Raw genomic sequence first — 12660 nt, forward strand, 5'->3', positions numbered from 1 at the left:
GCGGGGAGCCCAGGCAGGAGGGCCTTTTGTCCCGGTTGGTGTCACCAACCGGGACCAATAGGCATCCACGCGTCAGCACCTGGCAGGAGCTGAGGTTTTTGTTTTTTTTTGAAAGGGGGTGGTTTAGGGGTTTTGGGTGGTTAATTTAGGTGTTTCATATATTGTGTTAGCTAGCTAATTAATAGAGAGAAGTGTCCTCTCTTATCTCCGTGCTTGGTCGACGCTACGTACTATATACGTATGGAGAGGAGTAGACACGCTAGCTAGTAATCAAATGAAGGAAATAGAAGATCGTCATGAACATATGCATACAGAGAGAAGTGATATCGACCACCTCTCCTTCTCCGAGATATTGGTGGAACAACAAGTTCTCGTATATCTATCCGACACTACCGGCTACATATATACAATAATTATCTCTTACAATACAATCTCCTAATTATATTGTAGGAACACAGGGTCCACATAGTATTCTCCGTTTTCAGCGATCACGTGGTCAAGGAAGAATGCCGCCAATTCCTCTTGAATTGCTCGCATACGATGTCCTGCTAGGAGTTCATCCCGCATCCGGAAGATCTAATTTGAAGAAGGGGGTCAATACATATATATATATGAATAAATGAAACTCAACACAAATGATGGTAATAAAATAAAATTGTGAATATTATTGCTTACGCACTTCATATTGTTCTTCAGTGTAGCCCCCGCTCACAGGTCGTGTGGCGGATGGACTCGCAAACGTAGTATCCACAGTAATTATTCCCGGGTTCCTGCCACAACCACTTTACAAGAAATAGAGGTCAATCAAACTGATAAGCAAGCATGCTAAATGGTATTGATGAAACTAGCGCTTGAATCACTAGGAGAGGCGCGGAACATGCTACTATGGTACTTACTTTCGGGTGTCTAAATTGCAGCTTCTTCGGGAGTCCCGGAGCTTTTGAGGTGAATTTTCTCCAAACCCTGCCAGACAAAGAAAACAATTACTTGATATCAGGAAATGAACAAAGTTACTGATATGGTGGATAATGATCGATTTAACTTACTTCTGGAGCATCTGAGTCATGTTCGCATAGTCCTGGGGATCTTTTCGTCTCGAGTCTAAGACGGTTACTACTCCCGGCTCAAGCTTAATCTCTAGGAGAATATAGTGGAAGCTGCGCATGCATGTATAAGTCATCAATTACATTACCATAACCTGGACTAATAAGGGAAACCGAATATGCACAAGACAGTAACACTCACTTGAAGTTGTAAGGAAAGAGTATTGTATCTTTGTTTTGATTTAATACCAACGATTGTAGCAAGTTGGCCTCGGCTTCTTTGGGATTTTTTTCAACCGTATATGCATCTATGAGATTTGTGTTAATGAACCCAATATCACCGATTTGTCTTTTCTTCAATTCGGCGATCTTCAATCTGCATAATATAGTGAGGATAAGTATAAATACATGCAATGAAAGAGCTGACCTATATAGAGAGACTTAATGACAGAAGTAGTACTACTTACAGACAGTAGCAAGTGATCGTTGTTTTATCGAGGGACTTTTGATTGTAAAACTGGAAGAAATCCTCAAATGGAACATTCAGCAGTTCAATTCCAACGAGGTCATGCTCCGGTTTAACTCTCAACGTCAAAGTACTCATCCCATCAGACTCTCTGCAGGTTTTCATGTACCAATCATGTAGTCTTCGCATCATCGTGCTTAGAGATCTGACATCTTTGACGAGAGGCTTCCCGTAATGGTATTTGTGTTCGTCCACCTCCATGATTTCATAATGTACATCGTCGGGCAGGTAATCTCCAAGATTACTATAACCGGGCACCATACCCGGATCATTAGCGACGATGTCTTTTGACACCTTGAGCGGGGGGCACGATTGGTTTGCTTGTTCGCCGAGCTGGGCAATTTTTTTCCCAGCTCGTCGTTCTTTCATCCTTTTATCACTGACAGTACTTCCCGACCGCTCCGCTTCGGCATATGCCTTTGCAAGAACGCGCTCATAGTTGCCTCTCGGCGGAGACTTTGGTGGTTTTGTCAGGGCAGCCAGAGTGCGCTTTGCTTTCACCGGATCTACCTTCTCCTCCGGAGGTGGATGTTTCTTTGCTTTCACCCCTTGAAAGAAGTTCTTCACTTCGGCTCGCACGATCTTCGCGTTCTCCTCCTCGGTCCTCTCATATGGTAACTTCTCTGGAGTCTTCAGAGAAGGACCGAATCTGTATTGCCTCCCGCCTCTGGCAGCTGTACTGCTAGACGCCGGCAGAGCAGACGGAGCGGCTGCGGCTGTCTTCTTTCCTTGCTTACGAGGCGGAGGAGAAGGACTACGACGCGCCGGAGCAGCCGCAGCAGCGGGGGGTCTCTTCCGCCCTTGCTGACGAGGCGGAGAAGGAGGAGGCTGGCTGCTCTGGCGCGCCGGCGCTGGCGGAGAAGGAGGCGGAGTGCCGCCACGCGCCGGAGAAGGAGGCTGAGTGCCCTGATCACTCGCCGGAGGAGGAAGCGGAGGAGGAGGCGGAGTGCCCTTACTCGCCGGAGCCGTCCAGTTCGGAAGCTTGATGAGCTCCTTTCGCCATAGGCATGGAGTCTTCAGAGCTAAACCCAGCTGAGTCTCCCCTTCACCGGTAGGGTGGTCAAGCTGGAGGTCCTCAAATCCCTTCGTTATTTCATCCACCATCACCCTAGCATATCCTTCTGGAATCGGCCGGCAGTGGTAGGTTGCGCCGGGTTCAGTAGGTAAAACAGAGCCAACAGCCGCCTTGACTTTCAAGTTCTACCATTCCGCCATAAGGTGGCAATGTTGAGACTCCGTGATAGCATCCACGGGGTAGCTAGCAGGAGCCGCATGCTCCAGCTGAGGCAGCTCGGTGGAAGCCACGCTGCTTCTCCGCTGAGATGGCGGTGTAGCTTCGGGGGCAGTTTCGGCATCTCGATTGCCGTCTCGTTCCTCTAGCACTTGAACCCTTTCGTGCAGACGGTGAATTTGGTTCTGCTCCACTTTTTTCCTCCTCTCCTGGGTTTTGTAACCACCCGCGTCCGGAAAACCAGCCTTCCACGGAACGGAGCCTGGCGTGCCTCGTGTCCGTCCAGGGTGCTCAGGATTCCCGAGGGCCATTGTGAGCTCGTCGTTCTCTCTGTCTGGAACGAACGTCCCTTGCTGCGCTGCATCGATATAGTGCTTAAGCTTCTTGACGGGTATTGCAAGTTGCTCGTCCGTCCAACGACACCTCCCTGATACAGGGTCCAAGGTTCCGCCAGCCCCGAAGAACCAAGTCCGGCAATGGTCTGGCCAGTTCATTGTCTCTGGTTCGATCCCTTTATCAAGCAGATCCCTCTCAGACTTGGCCCACTTAGGCCGGGCTTTGAGGTAGCCACCTGACCCCGTGCGATGGTGAAGCTTCTTCTTCGCAGCATTCTTCTTGTTTGTCGCTGACATCTTCTTACTCTTTTCCGATGTCTTGTGGGCCACAAATGCGAGCCAGTGATCTCTGATCTTCTCATACCGGCCGATGAATTCTGGTGTCTCTTCTTTGTCGACAAACGTTTTCAGCTCATTCTTCCACCTCCTGAATAGGTCTGCCATCTTCTTAAGAGCATGAGACTTGATTAATTGCTCTATAACTGGCTTCTCCGGATCCTCCTCTGGCGGTAAGGTGAAATTTGCCTTCAGCTCAGTCCAAAGATCATCTTTCTGCATATCATTGACATAAGACACCTCAGGGTCTTCCTTCTTAGGCTTATACCATTGGTGGATGCTGATCGGGATCTTGTCCCTAACTAGAACCCCGCACTGAGCAGCAAAAGCATCCTTTGTCCGGATGGGTTCAATCGGTTGGCCGTCGCGCGCGATTGCTATGATCTCAAACCTTTTATCCGAGCGCAACTTTCTCTTCGGGCCTCGTCTCTTTACGGAAGTAGTGCTCGATCCGGAGGGCTAGAAAAAAGAAGAAAGACGAGTGTTAATTAATATGTGTACATACCAAAACAATGAATGCATCAATTAGCTAGTCAGCACAGGCTTAACTAATATATTTACCTGGCCGGACTCTGTTCGGTCACCGGAGCCGTCACCACGGGCTCCTTCTTGCACCAGCATTGGGTCACCGGAGCCATCATAATCATGTCTTTCCTCCTCCACTCTTCGATCATCGTAGCCTGCTTCTTCACCCTGTTCTTCCAGACCATCATTGTCGTTAAGATACGACAAGATATCACCTCTGGCTAAGATTATGTCCCCCAATACCTCTTCTGCTTGCTCGTCTCGTCCGTACTCCATTTTTTCTGCAAATATTACAACATGGCAATTATTACACAAACATGACAGCAGGTGGATATATTAGTGCAAACGTAGACCTAGCTTATTCCGGGTATGGGGTGGCCTAGGCAACGCTTCACGGGTAGGGGCGCGGCGGGAGGGGGTAGGAGACCGACATCGTTTTTTTCTAGGGTTTGGGTGTCCTCGAGAGTTTTGGTCGAGCGAGAGGGCCGGGGGTGCTCCCGTGGTATAAGTTATCACGGTCGAGAGGGGGTATACATATCGACCGTCCATCATGTCGAAGTTATCTGGGAAGGAGTTATATATATCGACAACGACGACATACATACACGGGAAAATAATGTTATCGGGGAGGGGGTATATATCGGCCCCCCCCACGTGTTGAAGTTATCGGGAGGAGGTTTTATATCGACAACGACGACATACATACACGGGAAAATAATGTTATCAAGGAGGGGGTATATCGACCCCCCCTCGTGTTGAAGTTATCACCCCTCGTGTTGAAGTTATCGGGAGGGGGTAATATCGACAACGACAACATACATACACGGGAAAATAATGTTATCGGGGAGGGGGTATATCGACCCCCCCCCCCACGTGTTGAAGTTATCAGGAGGGGGTTATATCGACAACGACGACATATATACACGGGAAAATAATGTTATCGTGGAGGGGGTATATCGACCCCCCCTCGTGTTGAAGTTATCGAGAGGGGTATATATCGACGACGACAGACCCGATAAAACATAAGAAAACGAAGAAGAAATAAACAGAGGAGAGAAGAAGAAAGGAATAGAGGAGAGGATTGAAGAAAAAAAAAAGAAGAGGAGAAGAAGAAAGGAATAGAGGAGAAGAAGAAAAAATAGAAAATATTCTATTTTTTCTTCTTCTCCTCTTCTTTTTCTTCTTTTTTCCTCTTCTTATTTATTTCTCCTCTTCTTCCTCTCCTCTTCTTCCTCTCCTCTTCTTCTTTCTTTCCTCTTCTTATTTTCTTCTTTCCTATCCTACTTTTTCTTCTTCTTCCCTTCCTAGCTAGATATATAAAACGTTTCTAAAATTGTAACTTTTGCATATATAAAACTTTTCCATGTGGATCATCATTTCTCATATATATCGAATATATATCCATTGTCATATATAAAAACTTTCTATATATGAACAAAAAACTTTCTATGAACAAAAAAACATTTTTGACATATATATTCATACATTTTGAACATCTACATACATACAATTTTTTTTTGTTCACATATACGTTATAGCCACATACACATATACATCACATATGAACAAAAAAATTAAACTAATAAAAATAAAAAAACATATAGCCACATATGAACAAAAACATATGGCCACATACATACACATATACATTATATATATATATATATATATATATATGATCAAAAAACAATTAACTAATAAAAAAACAGAGCCGGGGCGGCGGCTCTCACAGCGGGGGCGGCTAGGACGATGGCGACGGCGGGGGCGGCGAGGGCGCCGGCGAGCACGCGCGGGCCGGGCAGGGGGGCTCGGGGCGCCGAGGCGGCGTGAGCGAGCAGGGGAGCACGAGGCGGGGCGGCGCGTGGGGGCAGGGCGACGGCGACGAGCACCGGGCGGCGACCCGTCGAGGCAAGGGCGCGGGGCGACGGCGACGAGGAGCGGGCGGCGACGGCGAGCACGGGCAGCCTGTCGGCGTCGGGGGCAACTGGCGAGGTATCTTGAAAATTTTCTACGTGTGGACTTATATAGCAAAGCCTTTAGTCCCGGTTCGTGGCACCAACCGGGACTAAAGGTGGGCATTAGTCCCGGTTCGTGCCACCAACCGGGACCAAAGGCCCCTTTTCAGCAGCCCAAAGGGCGGGAAGCGGCGGCCTTTGGTCCCGGTTGGTGGCACCAACCGGGACTAAAGGGGGGCATTGGTCCCGGTTGGTGGCACCAACCGGGACCAAAGGCCTTGCGCTGCCCGCGGCCGAAAGTTTAGTCCCACCTCGCTAGTTGAGAGGGGCTCGGAGTGGTTTATAAGCCCCACTGCGGCTGCCCTCTCGAGCTTCTCTCAAATGCAGGCTTACGGGCCTAATGTCACACTGTGCTGTCTGTTGGCCTATTGGGCCTTCTGCGGGCCTGAATCCTGGCCCAGGTTGGGTTTCTAGTCGTATTCAGGCCGTGGTGGCCCAATAGGTGGCAGTTTTTTTTAAAAAAATCCAGTTTTTTGGTTCTGTTTTTTGCATTATTTATTTTCTTTTGTTTTTTGCTTTATTTTTTAATTCTTTTTGCTTTTAGGTCAGCAAAATTATAAACTGTCTGTTAGTGCCATTAGTTTTAGAAAAAATATAAACTTTCTATTAGTGCCATTAGTTCTTTATGAAAATTCTTTTTGTTGTATTTAGCTTTTTTGTTTTATTTTTTGCTATATTTATTTTGTTTTGTTTCTACTTACAACAAAAAACTTATTTATTTTATTTTATTTTGTTTCTAATTACTTATTTATTTTACTTTATGATAATTCTTTCTGCTATTAAAGTTTCTATCAAAAAAAGTTCTTTATGAAAATTATTTTTCTTTTAATGATTAAAAATAAAAAAGAGGCGCAATGCGCGTTGATTTGCTTCAAGCCTTTCGGAATAGTGTAGACTGCACTGCACATAGCTCGATGCAGTCTACCTTATTCCTCAAGCCTTGAAGCTAAGCAACGTGAGCATTGCGCCTCTTCTTCATCGTCTCTGCACTCAGGGCTTATAAACCGCTCCTAGTGCCTCTCAGCTAGCGAGGTGGGACTAAAAAACTGCTTAGCTAGTAAGAAACTCTAGTACCGGTTCGTGCCACGAACAGGTACTAAAGGTGCTCGTGGGGCCACAGCCTCATTAGTACCGGTTCGTGGCACCAACAGGGACCAAAGGGTGGAATTGGTCCCGGTTCGTGCCACCAACCGGGACCAATGGCCTTGCACAGCGGCGTGGTGGTGAGTTTAGTCCCACCTCGCTAGCTAAGAGAGAGCCGCACCTGTTTATAAGGTGCGGTGCGCCTGAGCTGTCGAGCTCCTCTCTAAAGCAGGCTTACGGGCCTAACCTCTCTGCACTCAGGGCTTCTAAAGCATTTCAAATGAACTCTGGAAAGGTTGAAAGTTGGCATGGTATCATCATTTCATCCACATAGCATGTGCAAGAAAGTTGAGAGGGTTACGGCAAAAACTAGATGCACTTCTTGTACAAAACGGACAACGGTATCATACTCGTCTATTACAAAGTTGGCATGGTATCATCATAATAGTTGCGGGAGAAAGTCTTCACTTTTTCTTCGCTTGTGTCATTTGCTGATTGCGCCGTAACCATGGATAATCTTCATCGTTTATCAGGATGCTTGGGTCAGCCTTGACTTTGAAGGGAGGAATTTCATGAAACTTTTCATAATCTTCAGACATGTCTGTCTTGCCCTCCACTCCCACAATGTCCCTTTTTCCTGAAAGAACTATGTGCCGCTTTGGCTCATCGTATGATGTATTCGCTTCCTTATCTTTTCTTTTCCTCGGTCTGGTAGACATGTCCTTCACATAGATAATCTGTGCCACATCATTGGCTAGGATGAACGGTTTGTCAGTGTAACCAAGATTGTTCAGATCCACTGTTGTCATTCCGTACTGTGGGTCTACCTGTACCCCGCCTCCTGACAGATTGACCCATTTGCACTTAAACAAATGGACCTTAAAATCATGTCTGTAGTCAAGTTCCCATGTGTCCATTATGTAACCATAATATGTGTCTTTTCCCCTCTCGGTTGCTGCATCAAAGCGGACACTGCTGTTTTGGTTGGTGCTCTTTTGATCTTGGGCGATCATGTAAATGTATTCCCATTTATCTCGTACCCTTTGTAAGTCAATACAGTCGAAGATGGTCCCCTGGAGAACGAGTACAACTCATCACAAACAGTGGTGTCACCTCTGAGACGTGTTTCCAACCAACTGCTGAAAGTCCTGATGTGTTCACATGTAATCCAGTCATCACACTGCTTCGGGTGTTTGGAGCGCAGACTGTTCTTGTGTTCATCGACATACGGGGTCACCAAGGTAGAGTTCTGTAGAACTGTGTAGTGTGCTTCAGACCAAGAATATCCGTCCCTGCATATTATTGAGTCCCCCCCTCCAAGCGTGCCTTTTCCAGTCAGTCTTCCCTCATACCGCGATTTAGGGAGACCTATCTTCTTAAGGCCAGGAATGAAGTCAACACAAAACCCAATGACATCCTCTGTTTGATGGCCCATGGAGATGCTTCCTGCTGGCCTAGCGCGGTTACGGACATATTTCTTTAGGACTCCCATGAACCTCTCAAAGGGGAACATATTGTGTAGAAATACGGGCCCCAGAATGACAATCTCGTCGACTAGATGAACTAGGACGTGCGTCATGATATTGAAGAAGGATGGTGGGAACACCAGCTCGAAACTGACAAGACATTGCGCCACATCACTCCTTAGCCTTGGTATGATTTCTGGATCGATCACCTTCTGAGAGATTGCATTGAGGAATGCACATAGCTTCACAATGGCTAATCGGACGTTTTCCGGTAGAAAGCCCCCTCAATGCAACCGGAAGCAGTTGCGTCATAATCACGTGGCAGTCATGAGACTTTAGGTTCTGGAACTTTTTCTCTGGCATATTTATTATTCCCTTTATATTCGACGAGAAGCCAGTCGGGACCTTCATACTGAGCAGGCATTCAAAGAAGATTTCTTTCTCTTCTTTCGTAAGAGCGTAGCTGGCAGGACCTTCATACTGCTTCGGAGGCATGCCGTCTTTTTCGTGCAAACGTTGCAGGTCCTCCCGTGCCTCAGGTGTATCTTTTGTCTATCCATACATGCCCAAGAAGCCTAGTAGGTTCACGCAAAGGTTCTTCGTCACGTGCATCACGTCGATTGAAGAGCGGACCTCTAGCTCTTTCCAGTAGGGTAGGTCCCAAAATATAGATTTCTTCTTCCACATGGGTGCGTGTCCCTCAGCGTCATTCGGAACAGCTAGTCCGCCGGGACCCTTTCCAAAGATTACGTGTAAATCATTGACCATAGCAAGTACATGATCACCGGTACGCATGGCGGGCTTCTTCCGGTGATCTGCCTCGCCTTTGAAATGCTTGCCTTTCTTTCGACATTGATGGTTGGTCGGAAGAAATCGACGATGGCCCAGGTACACATTCTTCCTTCTTTTGTCCAGGTATATACTTTCAGTGTCATCTAAACAGTGCGTGCATGCGTGGTATCCCTTGTTTGTCTGTCCTGAAAGGTTACTGAGAGCGGGCCAATGGTTGATGGTTACAAATAGCAACGCGTGCAGGTTAAATTCCTCCTGTTTGTGCTCATCCCACGTACGTACACCGTTTCCATTCCACAGCTGTAAAAGTTTTTCAACTAATGGCCTTAGGTACACATCAATGTCGTTGCCGGGTTGCTTAGGGCCTTGGATGAGAACTGGCATCATAATGAACTTCCGCTTCATGCACATCCAAGGAGGAAGGTTATACATACATAGAGTCACGGGCCAGGTGCTGTGATTGCTGCTCTGCTCCCCGAAAGGATTAATGCCATCCGCGCTTAAACCAAACCATACGTTCCTTGGGTCAGCTGCAAACTCAGCCCAGTACTTTCTCTCGATTTTTCTCCACTTCGACCCGTCAGCGGGTGCTCTCAACTTCCCGTCTTTCTTACGGTCCTCACTGTGCCATCGCATCAACTTGGCATGCTCTTCGTTTCTGAACAGACGTTTCAACCGTGGTATTATAGGAGCATACCACATCACCTTCGCAGGAACCCTCTTCCTGGGGGGCTCGCCGTCAACATCACCAGGGTCATCTCGTCTGATCTTATACCGCAATGCACCGCATACCGGGCATGCGTTCAGATCCTTGTACGCACCGCGGTAGAGGATGCAGTCATTAGGGCATGCATGTATCTTCTGCACCTCCAATCCTAGAGGGCATACGACCTTCTTTGCTGCGTATGTACTGTCGGGCAATTCGTTATCCTTTGGAAGCTTCTTCTTCAATATTTTGAATAGCTTCTCAAATCCTTTGTCAGGCACAGCATTCTCTGCATTCCACTGCAGCAATTCCAGTACGGTACCGAGCTTTGTGTTGCCATCTTCGCAATTGGGGTACAACCCTTTTTTGTGATCCTCTAACATGCGAACGAACTTCAGCTTCTCCTTTTGACTTTCGCATTGCGTCCTTGCATCGACTATGACCTGGCGGAGATCATCATCATCGGGCACTGATTCCTCTTGATCTTCAGCAGCTTCCCCCCTTGCAGCATCATTGGGCACATCGTCTGGTTCCACTTGATCTTCAGCAGCTTCCCCTGTTGCAGCATCACCGTATTCAGGGGGCACATAGTTGTCATCGTCCTCTTCTTCTTCGCCGTCTTCCATCATAACCCCCATTTCTCCGTGCCTCGTCCAAACATTATAGTGTGGCATGAGACCCTTGTAAAGCAGGTGGGCATGAAACCCTTCGTATTCCCACATATAGGGCATGGACAACACATAAAACCATTCTGCTTGTTTGCCTCAGCCACTTCGAGAAAATCACGCACGCCCTTAATGTACTCGGAGGTGTGTCTGTCACCGTACATCCATTGCCGGTACATCTGCGTGCATTATATATAATTAAGTGTGTCAAAAACCATTACAGAACATCATGAATAGATAATTAAGTGACCAAATTAATAGAAGTTCATCATCACATTAGAACCAAAGTACATACATACTTCTCATCTAACAACATATATATAGCTCTCCAGAGCATCTAATTAATTAAACCATACATTGAAACTATGTAAAACATTTCAATGCGAAAACAAATGCGATCATAATCGCAACCAAGGTAACAATTGATCCAATGGCATAATGATACCAAGCCTCAGTATGAATGGCATATTTTCTAATCTTTCTAATCTTGATCTTGTGATCATCGACGACATCCGCAACATGGAACTCCAATATCATCTTCTCCTCCTCAATTTTTTTTTATTTTTTCCTTCAAGTAATTGTTTTCTTCTTCAACTAAATTTAACCTCTCGATAATAGGGTCGGTTAGAATTTCCGGTTCAACCACCTCCTAGATAAATAAAATCTATGTCATGCTGGTCGGTATATTTTTCATAAACAATAAATGAATCAAATAGTTATAAAAAGATAATATATACCACATCCGAATCATAGACAGGACGAGGGCCGACGGGGCGGATACCAAAACCATCGCACTATGTAAAGGAATAAAATAGTAAGAAAATTAGACAAGTATCTATCTAAAGTAAGAATTTTTTTTCTTTCAAAAAGAAGATAAGAACAAGAGGCTCACCACGGTGGTGCCGGCGACGAGATCGGCGCGGGCGGTCGACGGCGGTGAAGACGGGAATGGGACGTGACGGGCCACTAAACCTAGACAAATCTCGAGGAAAATGGAGCTTTGAGGTCGAGCTTCGAGACGACAAAGCTTAACTAGTGTGGCTCGGGCATTTCATCGAACACCTCATGTGCATAGGAGGTCAGCTAGAGCACCACAAAGCCCTCCCCTCGCCGGCCAGAGAAAAACAGAGCACTGGAGTGCTCTGCTCGCGGGCGAGGGGTATATATAGGCACCTCATTGGTCCCGGTTCGTGGCATGAACCGGTACTAAATCCGGGCCTTCTGTCCCGGTTCATGCCAAGAACCGGGACCAATGGTTGTGGGCCAGGAGCGAGGACCATTAGTCCCGGTTCGTGGCTCGAACCGGGACAAATGGTTCCATACGAACCGGGACCAATGCCCACGAGGCCCCGGCCGGCCCCCTGGGCTCACGAACCGGGACGAATGCCCCCATGGGTCCCGGTTCGTGACTGAACCGGGACTAATGGGCTTGCCATGCCCGAACGAAAGCCCTGTTTTCTACTAGTGATGAGAGACAAGTATCGTGGCAAAGATCACATCCACACGGCGAGTGGAGAAGGTATGCGGATTTGTCACATTTGTCATTCTACTTTTTGTACCCCTCACCGTCCAATTCATCTCAAGAAAATTTTGCATGTCCCTAGTGCTGCTAAAAGTCTCCTCTCTGTTCATAGAATTGCCCTTGATAATCATGTTTTCCTCGAATTCCATCCTTATTTCTTTTTGATCAAGGACCAGGCCACGAAGAAGGTTCTCTATCGAGGTAGATGTGTTCGAGGGCTTTACCCGTTGATTCCGGAGCTTAGGAGACTCAATAAACAAGCCAATGGTGTTGTCAAAGTTTCGTCAACCCAGTGGCATGATCGATTAGGGCATGCTGCTTTTTCTTTAGTTGAAAGATTGCTTAGGAAAAATAAACTCCCATTTGTTGGTGAGCGAAATGTCGAAACTATTTGTAATTCTTGTCAATGTGCTAA

Source organism: Aegilops tauschii, chromosome 1, assembly GCF_002575655.3.
Source record: "Aegilops tauschii subsp. strangulata cultivar AL8/78 chromosome 1, Aet v6.0, whole genome shotgun sequence".
Lineage (NCBI taxonomy): Eukaryota > Viridiplantae > Streptophyta > Magnoliopsida > Poales > Poaceae > Aegilops > Aegilops tauschii.